General features: G+C 32.6%; 1 protein-coding gene across 2 annotated transcripts in view; it reads left to right on the forward strand.

Moving 5' to 3' along the window:
• The window catches only part of LOC145279751 (heparan sulfate glucosamine 3-O-sulfotransferase 1-like), a 135,588-nt gene that overhangs the window by 9,823 nt on the left and 107,608 nt on the right, over positions 1 to 18,157 (forward strand). Inside the window, exon 1 of one of the 2 annotated variants that reach the window (XM_080131054.1) lies at positions 8,827 to 11,273. The exons of the other annotated variant lie outside the window; for it this stretch is intronic. The gene's annotated coding sequence lies outside the window, so the exon portion shown is untranslated. Of the gene's footprint in view, positions 1 to 8,826; positions 11,274 to 18,157 lie in introns of those variants that run through there. 2 annotated transcript variants of the gene reach the window in all.

Consider the following 18,157-nt stretch of genomic DNA (forward strand, 5'->3'; position numbering starts at 1 on the left):
ACATTGACACGTGGGAAGAACTTACTCTGCAAAGGCTGAAGTGGCAAAAGCTTGTACGTGAAAGTTGTGATGCTCTAGAAAGAAGAAAGCAGGCTCACAGCAATCTGAAGTGAGAGCTTCGCAAAGATTTAATTGAGGGTCTTAACGATGACACACAGAGCTGGAAATGCAACATTTGTGAACCAGTGCTTTTGTCAAAAGCTGGCTACGTCAATCACCTTAAGTCACACAAAACTCCTGTTCAGGTCAACTTTGCACCTATTAGTCTGAACCAAACGATCTGTTTAATATGCAGCAAAGTTTGCAAGTCTACTGCTGGTTTGACAAGACATGTGAGTGTTCATAGGGATACCCTTCAACCTTCAGAGGAAGTCAACTCAGTGGAAATTGCTCAATTTGTATATCACATCTGCTTCAAGATATGCAAATCTGCAGCAGGAGTGCAGAGTCATCTGAGATGGCATGGATGACGAGATTGGGAGAACTCAATGTGACAGCGATCATCTGGAAAGATGCAGCAATCATCATATATATATATATATATATATATATATATATATACACACACACACACACACACACAAGGTGAGCAAAAAGTTCTTGGACTTCTTACAAATTTATGATGAAACATATTTAATGTAACTTAAAATGTCTTTAATGTCAAACATGTTGTTAAACTCTTTATCTTTTCGTTTGATGCAGGTATATTTAAAAACCACTAATCGTCATGTCTAAAATGATCCAGCGAGAAGCCATCATTCAACTCTATTGCGCGGAGGAAAAACCAACTCTGAAATTGTTATGGTCTTAAAAGTTGTCAAATCCACTGTGTACCATGTTGTGAATAGATTTAAGGAACTTGGTACATCTGAAGCTCGTCCTAGGAGTGGAAGACCTTGCACTGCTCGAACAAAGAAACTGGTTAAGGCTATCTGAGAGGTGAGGAGAAACCCAAAGAGATCTATCAAACAAATGGCTAAAGGCATGAATGTGAACTACAGTTCAATGAGAATTATCCTAAAAATGATTTTCGGTTATCTCTCTACATGATGAAAAAACGGCAGTTCCTCACTCATCCAAAAGCAAAAGAGACTCAAAGAGCAATGATTATTCTTAAAAGGCAGGCATGGCAGCACAAAAGATCATTTTTTCAGATGAAAAACTTCTTTACAACTGAAGCTAATTCAATAATCAGAATTGATGCAAACTCTTTAGCAAACATTATAGATTCTGTGAGAACAGTTTACTGCTGTCAAAAATCGTCTTCTGTCCATCTCCCAAACTTGGAAGTCTTCCCTGATTTTCGGGGGAACAGGGGATTAAAATCAATTCAGATTGCTACATCAACAAAATTTTGGTTCCAACTCTTGGAGAGATGAAAAACACTTCAAAGATACTTGCACAATATCCTACCCAAGAAATAAGGTACTTGTGCAGTATAGTACTCACATGAAAAAACAAAGAATATCTTACCTGTGACGTACATAAGTTATTAAAACTGTAAATCCTGTTAAATATTCGAGCAGTATAACTTACATCTAAAAAATAATGTGCTTCTTCACTATAGCACCCAGATAAAAAAATAGATTCTTATCCCTGATGTACAAAAAATTTAGCACAACAGAAAATTTCATAAAAGTATTAAGTTCTTTCATTTATAAACTAGAAAAAGGTACTTGTGCAGTATCTTACACAAGAAGTAAGGTACTTGTACAATATAGTACCCATATGACAAACTTGCGACGTACATAAAAGTAATCAAAACCGAAAATCATGGAATATGTTCGAGTAGTATGACATTTATATAAGAAATAAGGTGCTTCTTTACTATAGCACTCTGATGTAAAAACAAACTCTCACCTGTGACACACAGAAAAGTTAGCACAACAGAAAATTATGTAAAATTATCGAGTAGTTTCATCTATATCTTAGAAATGACGTACTTGTACATTATCCTACTCAAGAAATAAGGTATTTGTGCAGTATAGTACTCATATGAAAAAACAAAGAAATTCCCACCTGTGACGTGCATAAAAGTTATTAAAACCAAAAATCATGTAATATATTCAGGTAGTATGACTTTTAAATGAGAAATAAGGTTCTCCTTCACTATCGCACTCTGAAGAAAAAACAAACTCTTGCCTGTGACATACAGAAAAGTTTGCACAACAGAAAATTATGTAAATTATTTTAAATATGTATTGTACATTACCCGCCCTAGGCAAGGGAATTTTTTTCCATATATGTGCTGCAAATTTCCTGTTCTAGGGAACGTACAATTATCTCATACATATAATACCCATCCTAGGATAGGTAAAATATTCTTTTGCTCAAGATGGCAAATGATACATAGACATAAAAAATTCCTCTATATCCTAAGAATAACAGGTATGTTCAAAATTTTACTTATACGGTCCCAAGCAACGCCAGGTGGCCTTGCTAGAGTATATATATATATATATATATATATATATATATACACAAATAATCTATTCATGCCAAAAATAAAAAATTCCGAAACATAATATTATTTTAATGGAATATTGGAATATTTTGTAATTCATGTTTGATTTACCAAAATGTTTGGGTACATCTTTGGAATAAGAAAAAAATTAAAAAAAACTGGATTTTCAGTAAAAACCAATGTTATCTACTTAATTTTTGTAAATTTCAACTAAAAGCAATGTTATTTTATTAATTGTCATGTCGCAATTAGCGACATATTACTGCAGTATTACATAAGACATATTTTCACAATTAATGATCCATCAATCCATCATTATTATTTCTGAAATGTAACTTAAACAAGAAAAGTAACTCGTAGTTAGGAATTCTGTTTATTATTTAAGTATAACTTGTAATTTCTTTGAAAACTACTTTCATTAATAATTAATTTTCTACTTTATCATTTTTCATAATTTTTGGATATTTTACTAATTTCAGAATACCAATTGATTTTATTTAAACTTCAATATTTCAGTTTTCGTTCTTGTTCTGAACAAGTGCCAAAGTTGGGCAAATTTCTTCAAGGTTTAAGTCATTTATATCTATTTTCAGATAAATTTAATAAATTCAGTGATTGTCTTCCCTTGTTGCCTGTCATATTTTTATTTATTTATTTTTATTTATTTATTTATTTATTTTTTTGCTTTCTATATAGATTTATGCATTTTTTTTTCATTTTTTTTTTCTTTACTTTTTTTTCTTCCAGTTTGAAGTGTTTTGTGTCTTTCTTATTTTTAACCATTTTACTCAGTTTTCTTTGTTTTTAACATTCGGTGTCTTATGAAGGTCTTAGTCTAACCCCTAACCCAATTCTGCCTCACAATGATGAAAGGAAGAAAATTAAAAACGAAAATTTTTCAATGAAAAGTTAATCATGAGTGTTTTTCTATTGATATTATCAGAAATGATGGGTATTTTTAACAAGAGCCAACAAAAACGAAATTTGAAAAAAATAAAAATAAAAAAAATAAAACAAAACAAATATTTTACAAATGTTACCAAAAGCAAGATAGGTTACTCTTCTACCTACCTAGATTGTGTTTTAACATATTTTAAATGCATTTTTTTGGTTTTAAAGTAACCACATGTCCACTCTGTGCAGTTAGAACAAAAACATGGCTATCATAAGGTATCTATGAGGACCCTTGATAATTGCTTAACAATCGAGAAGTAAATAAATACTGGCACAAACACATCCAATAAATGTTATTAATTGAGCAAAAAATAATATTCTATTAGTATTTTTTTTTTAATTTCGATTTTTGAGTGAAACGCTTATGGCAACCATGTTTTTTGTTCTAACTAAACAGAGTGGATATATGGTTACTTTTGAATAAAAAAAAACTCTTTTAAAATATTTTAAAACACAACTAATCTTATTCGGGTAGTAGGAGAATAATATATCTTGCCTTTGGTAACATCCATTTGTTGTATATTGTTTTTGTTTTTCAACCGTTTTTTTTTTTTTTTTTTTGTACTTATTGAAAATACCCATCGATTCTGATGACCTAAAGAAAAAAAAAACACTCATGATTGATGTTTCATTTTTTAAAATTTTGTTCTTTTAATTTTTTTCCTTTGGTTATTGTGAGATAGGGTTGGGGGGGGGGCTGGACCCACAAAAAATAACACCGAATATTAAAACATCAAAGATGTTAACGGTGTGAAGTGGTTAAAAATGAAATAAGTAACTTATCTTGCATTTGGTAACGATTATTTGTTATATATTTATTTTTCCCTGTTTTTTTTTTTTGTTGACTTTTGTTAAAAATGCCTGAATGATAATTTTATATATGAAAATGGTATGTTTCACGAATGGGATATATTCGTTTGAAGTAGCTGTGTGGTCTTAGCTACCGTATTCGAGTAGTAAGTTCTCTTGCTGAACGAGTATTCATTGTCGTAGATGGTATATCCTGAAGTGTGAGACTTCAATGTTTTTCATAGGCAGCTTTACTATACATCATTCATAGCTTAAACAGTCAATTATATTCTTATAATTATTACATTATATAATTATAATTATATTCTTATACCCGGATGTACTTATATCCATTCCATCAGAAAAGTTTAATTACTGACGCCATTTTATGGTTTTATATGAATATCAGTGAGAAAACTAACGAAGCATAATTTTTTCCCCATCAATTTGGATGGGGCAGGGCACTAGATATATTTTATGTGATTAAAATAGGAATTAATGTAATGATGGTTTTAAAAGTACATTTATCATAATTTCACCACTATATAACGACTCCTTTTTCACTAAAAAAAACGTTCATTTTTTTGTACTCTTAGTATGCTAGCCAATACAACGCCAAAGTACCCCAACCACAAAAATGGTACCAAGGCATTCATGAAGTTATGGAAGGTGCCAAGCAACGGTATCACATCCCTAATTGGACTATCATCTGTAACAGCATTCACGATTAAAGATGTCTCCCAAAATAGCGGTTATGTGATAGTCGGCATGTTGTGTTTTGACAATAGACTGCATAGGTAATCTAGGATGGACAAGATACAGGTTTTATCTCCTGCCATTGGGAGAAATTGTACCAAAGATTTTCCCGGATATTTTTATGCAACAGGTGCATCATGCCTTGTCCATTGGAAGTGAAAAGACATTTTCCAAAAAATGTCTACTTTTCGATCACAGACATCAGGTATGTATGGGACCGACAAGAAATTCTAAACACCAGTTGACATGCTTTGAAAAGCAATAATCTATAATATTGCTTTTTGTCATTTGGACAAATTTTAAGTCGCCCGTTTTTTGTCGTGGTATACCATGACTGACTTGCTTCCCTGGTATGATGGCTGCGATCATTTCCATCCCATGGAAGGTCACCTTTCCATTCAATATTATAATGTTATAATGCACGTTGTCTTCTGCAAATAACAGGGACTGACCGAGAATGTCCATGTTACCGTCCAACACATATTGAGCAAGTGACCATTCCACGATCATTTTAAATCTTTGTACCTCTGAATATGATGAAGCAAATCCCATGGTTGATAGACTATCAATCAAGAATTGTGATCTATACAAGTGGTGCATTTGCACCGCAACGGCATGGTAACTTTAGATATGGTGTAAGGGCTTACTTAACATGACTGGCAATCATTTCATGTGAAAGATTGACCCCGAAAATATGGGTGAAAATGCAAAATTTATTGGTTTATCATGAAAACTGACCGAGTTAGTGTTTTAAGGCATAATGGAAAATGACTTGTAAGTTGAAAATGTTCAACTTCAAAATTTGAAACGTTTGCAAGCTCAAATCTTGCCCAATTTTTAGTATGATGTATAATAGACCAAACCTGACATAAAACCATAAAAAAAAACAAAATGTTGCAATTTTTTTGTATCAGTTGGTGCATTGACTTATCTATAATCTTTCACCCTTTATTTGTATTTCCACTTGAACCAAAGGGCTACTATTAGGGACCATGCCTAAAAGGAATTATGTAGGGAGTTGAGCAGCTAGATGTCTGTTTGCTTTATATTTAAACTTTTACACTTTAGTACAGCCAAAGAAGCAGGAAACAGGAATGGAATTCCAAAATTTAGTAGTTTGAGGGAAGAAACTATTGGAGTAGAAGGTTCTCTGGCATCTGGAATTTTCCACAATGAAGAGGTGGGATTTTACTGTTTGTCATATTAGTTGAGAATATTTACATCGAATGGGGCACAAGTGCTACGAGTTCGTTAGAGTACATTTTATTAAAGTAATTATAAAGCAGATACAGGGATGCAATGATGTGGCGATGGGACAGGGGTTGGAGCTTAGTGCAGCAGGACCTATTAGATTGCAAAATTTTGAGAGAGGAGAGGGATCTGTCTAAGAGGGAAAGACTAGTGGTAGACACATGAGCCCAGATGTGGCAACAATACTTTTGAACTTGTAAGTTCTATTTTTTTTTTATAAATTGAAAAGAAAACGGCATCATTACAGATGGAATAAAAGTAATCGTTACTTTTAGTGGCATAAATTATTTAGATTTATATTTTAAAGGAAATACCGTTGAGAAATTATTTAAAAACAATTTGTTACCTAATTTACGTATGTTACCTATTTGCGTTAAAAATATTACATTTAATTAAAGTTACAAACATTTTAAGTTCTGCAAATAATGGTTCCGAGCAAAATAAATATCTTCATGTAGTCGGTTAGTAAACTAAGGTGACTATTTTGCTTAGAATCGATATTTACAAAACTTAAAATGATTCTTACTTTTATTAAATAGTTATTTTTTTACACAAGTCACGAATGAGTAAAATAAAATTGGGGCTTTTTTTTTTTTTTATAATAGCCAACAAAAATATGAGTGAAAAAATATAAATATACAATTAATAAATGTTACCAAAAAGCAAAATAAATTCCTGTTTTATCTTCTTGAACAAGATTTTTGTGTTTTAACTTATTTCAAAGCATTTATTTACTTTAAAACCAAAGTAGTGTTCTGTTGAATTAGAACAAGAAAAATGGCGGTTTCATTAAAGCTTTTGGGCCTTCGATAATCGCTTAAAAATCGAAAATTAAACAAAATACTGGTAGAAGCACATTGTTTCAATGCCACCGGCAGACCTGAAGGAACTTGCCCCCTACCTGTAAATGATTTCCTTATCATTTTTTCTAATTTTTTCGGGAATTGTCGATTACAGACTTTATTTCCAGATTACCCCCCCCCGCCCATATTTTTTAAATGTGCGAAAATGTAATGTTCTATTAGTATCTTGTTTGATTTTTCAATTTTTGATGGATCATTGAGGGGCCAAAATGAAATCGCCATTTTTTTCGTTCTAACTCAACAGATTGACACTACTTTTGTTTCAAATAAAAGAAAACCGATTTATAAGTTAAAACTGAAAAAAATATATAGGTAGGTAGAAGAGTAACTTATCTTGCCCTTGATAACATTTATTTGTTATATATTTATTTTTGTCACCCCTTTTTTTATTTTGTTAGCTATTGTAAAAAAAGAGCCCTAAAATTGTTTTTGGCTAATTTCCTCACTTTCCTGCAAAATAATTTATATCACTAGTAATAATGATTGTATAATAAATAAACAAATAATGAGTATGTTGTTGTTGATGATGATTATTATTATATTGAATAAATAAATAAATAAATAAAACAAAATAAAAATAAATAAATTGTAGTGCCGGCATCGAATGGCACCACACCAAAAAGTCGTGAAAAGTCAAGGAGGATGGAAAGACCTAGGAGAGAAAGCACTCACCAGACCTCGCACTGGATGAGTGCGAAAGTGGAGTGGGATCTTGGGGAGGCTTGTTGCCACCTGTTCTGGTGAAGACCAATGATCTTGCCAGAAAGAAGTCAATGGTAAATGACCGTTGCTATAACGCAAATTCATTTGCAAAACATCCTATTTACTTGTATCCCCACGAAGGCAGAGTTAGACACAAGGTCGGTTTTTAATGTGGGCGAAATCCAGCTCCCCAAAAGGGGGCACTCTTGATAGGAACAAAATTAAGAATTGTCTCAGTTAGGAAAGATATTCTCCTTGGCCTTTTGGCTAGGAAGAAAGTGTAGTATCTGTTCTGATACTACACTTCACCTTTTGATTTGGAAAGGTTATCGAAAGAAGTGGAAAGCTACCGAAAATCTGGATAGACTTGCTGTCACTCAGACTCCAGGGAACACCACCGGTTGCTGTCAGTGACTAATGTTTGATTATGACCTGTGTGAGAACTCACAGTGAGTACAAAAAAAATAAACAAATAAAATAATAAGTAAAAATGTGCACGTGTTTGATTTAAAAAAAAAAAAAAATAAAAAAATTAAAAAAATACTTGCAAACCTTACAACTTTTCGGAGTGACAACATTAAGACGGGCAGAAATAATGGGGCATAACTCTTCCACAAGAAATTCTAATCTTTATTGGAGGTCAACGGAACATTTTAATGTTAGAATCGGATGCAAAGATAAGGTTTACGTATTTAATCCTCCAACCAAATTATTGAAATAAAATCAAGTTTATTTATTGTCGTTGTTAGACTTTAAACAAAGATGTTCGACTTTTTTTTAGAAAAGATTTCGAACTCCGCTGTAATTTTCTGATTTCCTACATCACACTCCAACGTTATTATTATATTTTTTAAATTCTGCCCCCGCGCTCGCGTCGGTCGAGTTTTGTAAATTTATTTATTTATTTAACGAATATAAAGTATGTAAAAAAAAAAAGTTTCTAATTTATTTAAATCTTAGTTTTTTTTTTTTTTTTTTTTTTTTTTAATTATTTAATTTTACTTGTCCGTATTTACTTCCCTCCCCATCTAGATTAAAGTTAACGTCCAGTTTTTAATGTGGGGGATCTCTAAAGTGGTATTCTGGATGGAACGAACAATATTAAAATTGGCTTAGCCGCTTATTCTTTCTCTGACTGAGAACAAAACAGATTTTGATGCCAGCATGGCATGACGCTTTAATAATCCTAAATTTTCCGAGGCTAGGCCAGAAATTTGGGGCCTCTTTGGTATTTTAGCAGTCTCTAGCACGCCTAGTGCCACTTAGCTTCTTTTTTTTTTTTTTTCAAGCATAAATTAAAACAAGATTGTTTAATAATGGGTAATCCAGTCTCACTCCCCTCCCCCCCCCCCCAAAAAAAAGAGTGGGTGGGACACTGTGGAAGGCTATAAAAATAGTCGGGATCGAACCCGTCGGAATTCTTCGGTAGGGGCGCCTTAGGCGACCGGTGACAAACCAGTTCTTATGCTATACTTCATCTTTTCTGTCCCTCTTCAGTGAAATAATAATCCTTCTGGACTGAGGCAATTTTTTATTTTTGTCCCAATCTAGAAGCTCCTTTTGTGGGGAGCTGGATTTTTTTTCTCGCATTAAAAAAACCAAAAAAAAAAAAACGACCTTGTGTCCAACTCTGTGCTCGTAGGGTGGCAAGTAAATAGGGACCAGCAATATCGCCTGCTCCTGAAGAAGGAGATAATGTTGGGAGGATGGCCTCTTGGGACAAGCTGGATTGGACTGGATCAGGATCGCTCTCTGCTGATTGTCTTTTGTGTTACTCTTTGTTCTCCTCAACATCATCATAAAAAGAGATGCCCCCCACACACATCCACCTCTTATTTTATTTATCTTCTATTTCGAACTCTTTCCCTTAATACCCATTCTCTCTCTCTCTCTCACCCTACCCATTTCCCCAAATATTCTCTCTCCCTCTCTATACGTCTCTCTTATCAGCGAGTGCGATTAACACCCCCTCTCTCTATCTCCGTTAGGCATTTCCCTTTTTCTCCGTTCGAAGTATCATCGCAACCAACAACAGATGCTAATATCGGATTTTCTCTCCAGCAGTTTATTCTTTCTTTCTCAACACGTTTGGTCCCTTTCTCTACAGAGAATTGCATTGCATACATTATCATAAGCCTCCAACGTTTTCTACTGATTATCCGTCCGTTTTAAAATGTACTTGATTACGAATAAGTAATCTTTCCTATATATAAAAAAAGAGAAACCAGTAGCAGCTTCTTTTTTTTGTGTGTGTGCTTGTAAATCCGCCACATTGCTACATCTACACGAAGAATAATAAATGACAATATTACCAAGCAAGCAGCTCCTCGCAGGCTTTTCTCTACCACGCTGCGCGCGTCGACATCCGTAAAAAAAAAAAAAAAAAAAAAAGGAAAAAATTGATGCTTTTTTTTTTTTTTTATAATCAAATCTATTTGATTCCGGCCATGTTATACATATCAGATGAGAACAATAGATAAGCGGACAAGTTTTGAATTTCTTTATAAACCAAAAATATATTTTTTGCATGATTTAATCGGGTCAAAAAGCAGATTCTGTTTTAAGGGTCCGTGCGCCTACGTGACCGACCGACACGCTTATTATTATTACAATAATAATAACAGTAATACTATTGTAAAAAGGAAAGGGCTTTCACGGACAAGAATAGGCCCTCCCGTGGATAATAGCTTACTGTTGAGTGCAGAATTGTCTCCTATTTTTGCATTCTTTCAATCGAAGAAGGGAAAACTGGAGACGAAGTGGCGCTTGTTTGTCGCCAAGAAACGAAGGCGGAAGAAAACATGGCGTATTTCGGCGACTCCGTTCTTACTCGTGTCGCCGTTGCCGACGACGACGATTATCTCGATGTCGGCTCCTCTTTCGTTGTCTTCTTCTCTCCCTCCACAAAGGAAGAAGACACAGCTTGAACAAAGTTAAAAAAAAAAAAAAAAAAAAAAAAAAAATAGAGAAAGAAAAAAAAAACTGTCGTGATCATGACCTGGTGGTCATCGTCTCATTCATTGGTCATGTTCGAATGAGCTTGTTTTTATTATTCTTTTACAATCAATTGTAACCGGGACAGCCCCCGTTAAAAAACGCGAACTATTTAAGGATTATAATAATAATAATAATAATTAAACATTAAAAAGATAAGTCAAATTGACTTGTTGTTATTAATAAACTGTTAAATTAAAAAAAAAGAAAAGAAAACTCGATCATTTTTTTCTTTTTTTTTTAAGATTAAAGTCCGTATTTACATTTTTTCTTTTTTAATCCTCGATGTTTTCTATTTTGATTTCATCGTATATAAATTCCATTTTCTCTTGAATATTATTCCACCGATTGAAAAGAAATCGAACGACTTTTTTTTCTTCTTCTTTTAAATCTAAATTTGGAACTAAAGAAATTTCAACTTGAAATCTCAGAAAACAGAAATTCAACATCGTTGCTGTGTTTATATATTACTGTGACTTTCTCAACAATAATGACCTCGGGTAAGTTTTAAAATATTACATTAAAAAAGTATTCATATCTTTATTAAATACAATTATTTACACACACTCACAATATTTTATTTTCACTTTATATATAATATATATATATATATATATATATATATATATATATATATATATGACGTTTCTTTCTACTTAGAAAAACATGTGATATGAATTGTTCTACAAAAAAAAAACAGTTGTTTATTATTATTATTATTATTATTTAAATGTTAATTTATTTAGTTTTCTTTTTACTTGAAATTCGTATTATTTTTTAAAAACGTGTTTTTCATTCGGAGATATATGCTAGGTTAACTTAAGATTTTACATAATTTTTTTTTTTTTTTTTTTACCTATTATTTTCACTAAAAATATTGTTACTTCAGGATCCAGCGCAAACTACCTGTTTTCTGAAGCATACACACACCGTTTTGTGTACTAAAATATCTGAGCTGGAGCTGGACTTTAATTTTTGTTCGGTTTTGGGGGATTTTTTGTTTATCAAATTGTTAGGTTTGAAAGTACAGAATAGTTAACAAAGCCCTTCTCCCCGTGTTAAGAATTGTTTTCTACATAATGTTATTTCAGCAGCAGCACCGTCCGTAAACTGTGGAATTATTTTTTAACCCTAAACTAACCCTAACCTTTAGGTTTGGTTCGATACAAATTCTGGAGAATCACCCCCCCCCTTTTTTTTGTAATACCTTTCCTTTTTTAAAATTTTATTCAAAATTTATTTTTTTTATAAATGTTTATCAAATCTGTTCACCTTTTAAAATACCTTAATTTTATAGAATTACTCCCGGTTGGAGTCGGGTGTTTAGTGTTTTGGTTTTTCGAATGCACTGAGAACGGTTTTTGAAACTTAACCCGATAAAACCCCAACGCGCTTGGAAACGAAATTATTCGATATAATATTACAAAATACTAGAAAAGTGATATATATATATATATATATATATATATATATATATATATATATATACAATTTAGCTATTTGATGTTTTAATGTTTATTTATTTTTATTATTCTATTTTATTATTATTCAAGTTAATACTATTATTGAATGTTATTTTATGAAAAATAAATCAAATCTAAATTATAGTTTTATTTATTGTCAATTTATGCAATTGACGCAAATGTCATTTCAATTTTCACTTATTTTTAATTTCTGGATATCTTTCACTTTCGCATTTCGTTTGGCTTGAAAATTTAAGCTTTTATTTGTTTTGTTCGGTGTTTATTCGTTCTTTATAACAAAATTTATATAGTTTGAATATATTCTAAAAAAGAAATAGTCTTCAATATACCATTGCCGAATTATGGCCTTAAAGTTCATTTATTAGCTTTCCCATGTTGGTTTTTTATTTTATTTTTTATTTTTCGGGGGGAGGGGGGGGTCACAAATAAAAATATCCCTCGGTTTATAAATTTTCATGTAATACGAAAGCGCACACACAACAGATATTACACTTTGATCTTATTTCGACTATTCGCGTGTTCCGGTCTCTATTTAACCTTTCTCTGGTATGGTCAATGAAAAAAATGTTTAAACAAACAAAAATTGAAAGAATGAATGACTTTTACGTTCACACAAAAATCAACTACTGAAATTGATTTATGAATGATCGTTGCCATGGAATTACTACAACTAGTTTTTTTTTTCTTCTGCGCTTTACTTTTCTGAATGGAAAAGAATTAATTTATACAAAAAGAAAAAGCCTTTCCTCATTTTAATTTTAAATGAATGTTTTCGTTATATTGAAGATTTCGGCTTTAAGATGGCTACTACCAAACGAACATTATCTTAACCAATTTAGTTCTAGCTGTATAACAATTTGGTTTAATTAATAATTTAAACAATACCGTAATAACTAGATGAGATTATTGAGGTATTTGTTTATTCATTAAATTATTAATTGAACAAAATTTTTATAAAGCCGAAATCTTCAATATAACCGAATGTTTAAATATTACTGACCCCCCCCCTCCTGCTACTCAGACGATTTTATTTTTATCCGTAATCATCGATAAACAAACCATCTTCCGTTTTGGATTTTTTTTTTTTTAGATTATGATTGAGGATTTTTGATTGATTTGTAGTCTCGTCAGCAACGTTTTTGGTTGTCATTACGATTATGGTTTCAACTTCAGATCCCGTTGCTCCCTCATTTTGTCGTCAAAATTACTTTTAACTATAAATCATTTTCTACTCGATGAATTTTCGTAATTTTTTTTAATATATTACTATTTTCGACATGACAATGGAGTAAAAACAACATATTTTGAAAAATAGAACTGTCGACTGTTTTAACCAGCAGCATCGTTTTTTTTTTTTGTTTTTTTTTTGGTGCTTATGCACTTATTGTGCCTTGGAATTTTTGTGATAGTATTTTTAAGTAAAAATTCAAGTTTTACGATATCCTTCTTTGGGGGTTGCATTACTGTACACATAGATTCGAAAAAGTTGTCAAAAAAAAAAAATGTTTAACAAATGTTATCAAAGGCAAGGTAAGTTACTTTTCTACCTAACTGGATATGTTTTTAGTGTTTTTATTCAGTGTAACATGTTTATTCAGCTCGAAAAACATACAGTGTTTACCGATGTATTGGAAAATTCAAAATGGCGTCCGACTCTCTCCTTGTCACGGTAAGTTTGGGAAAATGAGTTAAAAATAAAAAATATACCAAATACTGTTAAAAACCTACCGAGTCACGGTAACATATATTGCGAGTTTCTAATAGTATTATGTCTAGTTTTTTTTATTTTTAACTCGTTTTCCCAAACTTACCGTGTCAAAGAGAGGGTCGGGCGCCATTTTTAATTTTCCAATACATCAGTAAACACTTTGTTTTTCGAGCTGAATAAACATGTTACATTAAATAAAAACACTAAAAAATTATCTAGTTAGGTAGAAAAGTAACTTATCTTGCCTATGATAACATTTATTTGTTATATATTTGTTTTTTGACAACTTTTTCGAATCTATGTGTATAGTAAAACAAACCTCTTCTTTGATAACGGTGCAGCCTGCAGCAGCAGCATCTTTCCACCCTCAAAAAATCCTTTAAAATTACCTCTATAACAGGTTTTCATGGGTGCTGAAAACGAAAATAACGTTAAAAATTCCAGGAGGCAAGTAGTTCCCAAGATATGAAGAAATTATTTCAAAACGTGGAGGTTCACTTTTAACGTAAAATGAGCACATACTGGATGGCCACCTTTTTGTTGGGGGGGGGGGGCTGGTAATTGTTTTAGGGGGGAGTGTTTATATGGTAATTGTGGCTTGGTAGACCAACACAAAACCTACCTTTAAAAACTTGTTTTCAGGTGTGCTGAAAACGAATATCTCATATAAATTTCCGCAAATAAGTAGTTTTCTGGATACTAAGCAATGTAATTCCTTATCGTGCAAGCGCGCTTGCGCGTACAACAATGACCATCACTTCATTGCTTAATATCTGGAAAAATACTTATTTGCGGAAAATTTTAATGCGATATTCGTTTTCAGCACACCTGGAAAACAAGTTTTTACACACACCCCAAAGTGAGTGCTCATTTTACATTAAATTAATATAAAAAAGTGATCCCCCCCCCACGTTTTGAAACTATAATTTCTTCATATTTTAGAAACCACTTATTTCCTGGAATTTCAAACGTTATTTTCGTTTTCAGAGCACTAGCACTCCTGAAAACCTGTAGTAGTCGTCATTTTAAAGGATTTTTGAGGGTGAAAAGATGCTGCATCTTAACCTCTTTTTTATTATTTATTAAATTGTTAAGTGAAAGTAAAAAAATATGCGCGCTTTCCCGTACAAAATGGCCGCCGGTGATAAGAAGGAATTGCATTTCTTAATGTCCGGAAAAGTTGGTGTTTGCGCCAAATTTGAATGCGATATTAGTTTTCAGCATGCCGAAAACCTATAGAGTCATCATTTTACAGGTGATTGTTCCTATTTACAATGCCTCCCCACGGGACAGAGTTAGACACCAGGGTCGTTTTTTAATGTGGAGAAAATGAACAAAAAATAAAAATTGTCTCAGTCGTGAAGGATTTCTCCTCCACTAACAAGAAATTGAAGTGTAGCCTGAAGAAGATACTACACTGTGATTTTGACCAAAAAAAGGTGATTGTTATGGAGGAAAGAAAGTAAAAATTTACCAAACCAAACAATTACTCCTTTATTCTTGTCTTTCTTAATGTGTCTTTCATTAACAAAAATGGGGTACACTCTCGTGTCCAACCAGGTGATTTTTTTTTTTTTTTTTTTTTTTTTTACGGAAATAGCTGAAGCAGTTTACAATTTGATAGTCTCCATTTTTCTTCCTTTGGAGATTCTTTTATTATTATTATTTTTGGAGTGGCTAAAACAATTTTCAACCATAACATAACCCTTCCTTCGCATGAGTAGTGTCTTTTTTTTTTCTCACTATTTTCAAATCGTAAACAGCTTCAGCCATTTCCGGAACTGTTTCTCTGTCAAGACTCACTTCTCCGGTAAACTACGTAAATACTGAAATTCTCTGGGTGCCTTTTTATGACATTAAGAAAAACCATTTTATGGATTTTTTGAGTACCCTAAGAACGATTGATATTGAAAACCATCGTTAATGAGTAGTTTGGGTGATGGGTACTCTAACCCTTACGGCCCCAAAATACATAGAAAACAATTGTTTTGGAAACGGGGTTTAATTCTGTAGTACTTCTGCAGTTTACGGATCGCGCTGAAATAATAATGTTATTTTTTTTTTTAGAAACTTATTCTTATCATGAGGAGGAGGCGCTTTGTTAATAATTCTATACTTGCACCTAACAATTTAATAAACAAAAGATACCGCAAAAATTGAATTCAACTTGAAAATCCTATTAAAAAGAAAAAAAAAATGGCGCGGCCCATAAACTGCAGAAGTACCGATTTTATATAAATAACCCCCCCCCCTAAAAAAACCTTCTCTTCACTGTTATTTCTAAAAATTTACACAAGGAAAAAAAAAGGTCAAGACGTGATCTGTCACGTGACGGAACCTCCATATCTCTGAACGATATCACATTTCGTTCGAATATTTTGTTACTTATGCCCCTCAACAGATTTTCAAATGAATTGCAATCCAAGATGTCTTATGATTTTCCCCCTTATTTTCGAACAAAAGCTGATTTGATTCCGTGTGTATTGAGTTGTAATAATTGAAGTTCTTGTCATAACTGTAATCTTGTCTTTCCTACATACGGGTCGGATGTTACACAAGGTCAGTTAAATGTAGGAGATATCTAGCTCTCCAAAAGGCTTTCACTTTGGACAAGAAAGATATTTCTACACTTTAATTCTAGCTTGAAGGAAGACACCTAGTTTGTTTAGGGACAAAGTTAGACACAGGATCAGTTTAATGTTGGGAATCCCCTTAATAAAAGGGGGAGGTACTCTATGCGGATACAAAAATATCCATAATCAACCATAAACCACTTCCCTCTGAGGAAAAAGAAGGTAATGCCTGGGATGATGGGCTCCTAAGACAGAACATATACATTTTGATTTTAGGTTGAAAGGCAGCAGCAAATCCGGAAGATTTATTAACCCACTTCCCCACCTCCGCCGTGAGGGCAGAGTGAGACACAATAAGGTGTACTTCATACAAGTGTCATGCTAAGTGGCTTCTTTGTAATTGTATTGACTACTGGTTATTACTTAGGACTAGCACTACGGACTCTTAGGACAAGTGTATTTCCCTTTTTATTCCATTGTTTCTGGGAATTATGGAAGAAAAAAATACATAAACCATTAACTCTATCTTCATAAAGTATTTTTTAATATATTTTCATGTGTACGATTCACTTCTAAACTAATTGACCGGTCATTATGAATTTTGGAACACAACTACTAGGCCTAAGGAGTTAAAATCTGGGCTATATTTAGTTTTATGCAAAGTGAGCGGAAGCCGTTCTTGAAATTTCGAATTACTTGTTTTTGTGAACTCTTAACGATTAGACATCAATTAATAAATATTTCCCAAATTTCAGTTTCTTTTTCAAATTTAAAAGGGTTTTCAGGGGACATAATATTAACAAAACCTACCATTTGAAAATTCAAATTTATCAGATTTGCATTGAATTTGATATTTTCAACATCAATTAAGCAAGAATTTCAATTTCTTAAGACCCCTTAATCTTAAGCTATATGTTTTAGACATTTGCTAGAATCAAAATCGTAGAAATGGATTTTAATCAAAATTGAATTAAGGATTTGAAACATCCTGTTTAATATCATATTTTAATCTTTATAATGGGGCATAAGTGATGCGAAACCGTTTTATTCAAGGGAATTAATTTTACTCGCCTTGGGACGGATATTTTTTTAATATGTATATATGTATACTGTTGAGTTTCATTAAGGGCCCCCAAAATCAACAGATTATACCATTCCTGTAATGATCTGATCCTTATTGATTGCAGTGTGTTCCTGTACAGTTCTAGGCAGTTCACCCTCCCACGCTTTGCCTTCTCTCTTGGAGAAGAGGTTAGTTTCTTGCTAATTGCCTGAGGCGTCCTTACCAGGAAATGTCGACAAGGTTGCTCAGCCACTCTCTGCAAGTCAGAGTGCCCCTCCTCAGGAACGCTGACTTCTCAATCCGATTTTCCGACCCTGATGTCACAATTCTTGCAGTGGGAGTGAATTAAAAACCTTCATTTCTATAACCAAAAAGAATCGATCTACAACCATGATTTTTAAAAAAATTTTATTCATTTATTTTTTTAATATAGGCGAATGTCTATATTCTCTTTTCTCCATAAGCATTTTGCACATGTTTTTCGTGTGTTTATAGTTGATATTTCCATCACACAACTCATCAGAGACAAACAAATATCAACAACAGTTACACATAG

This window comes from Euprymna scolopes, chromosome 7, assembly GCF_053919585.1.
Source record: "Euprymna scolopes isolate OS-2025 chromosome 7, ASM5391958v1, whole genome shotgun sequence".
Classification (NCBI taxonomy): Eukaryota; Metazoa; Mollusca; class Cephalopoda; order Sepiida; family Sepiolidae; genus Euprymna; species Euprymna scolopes.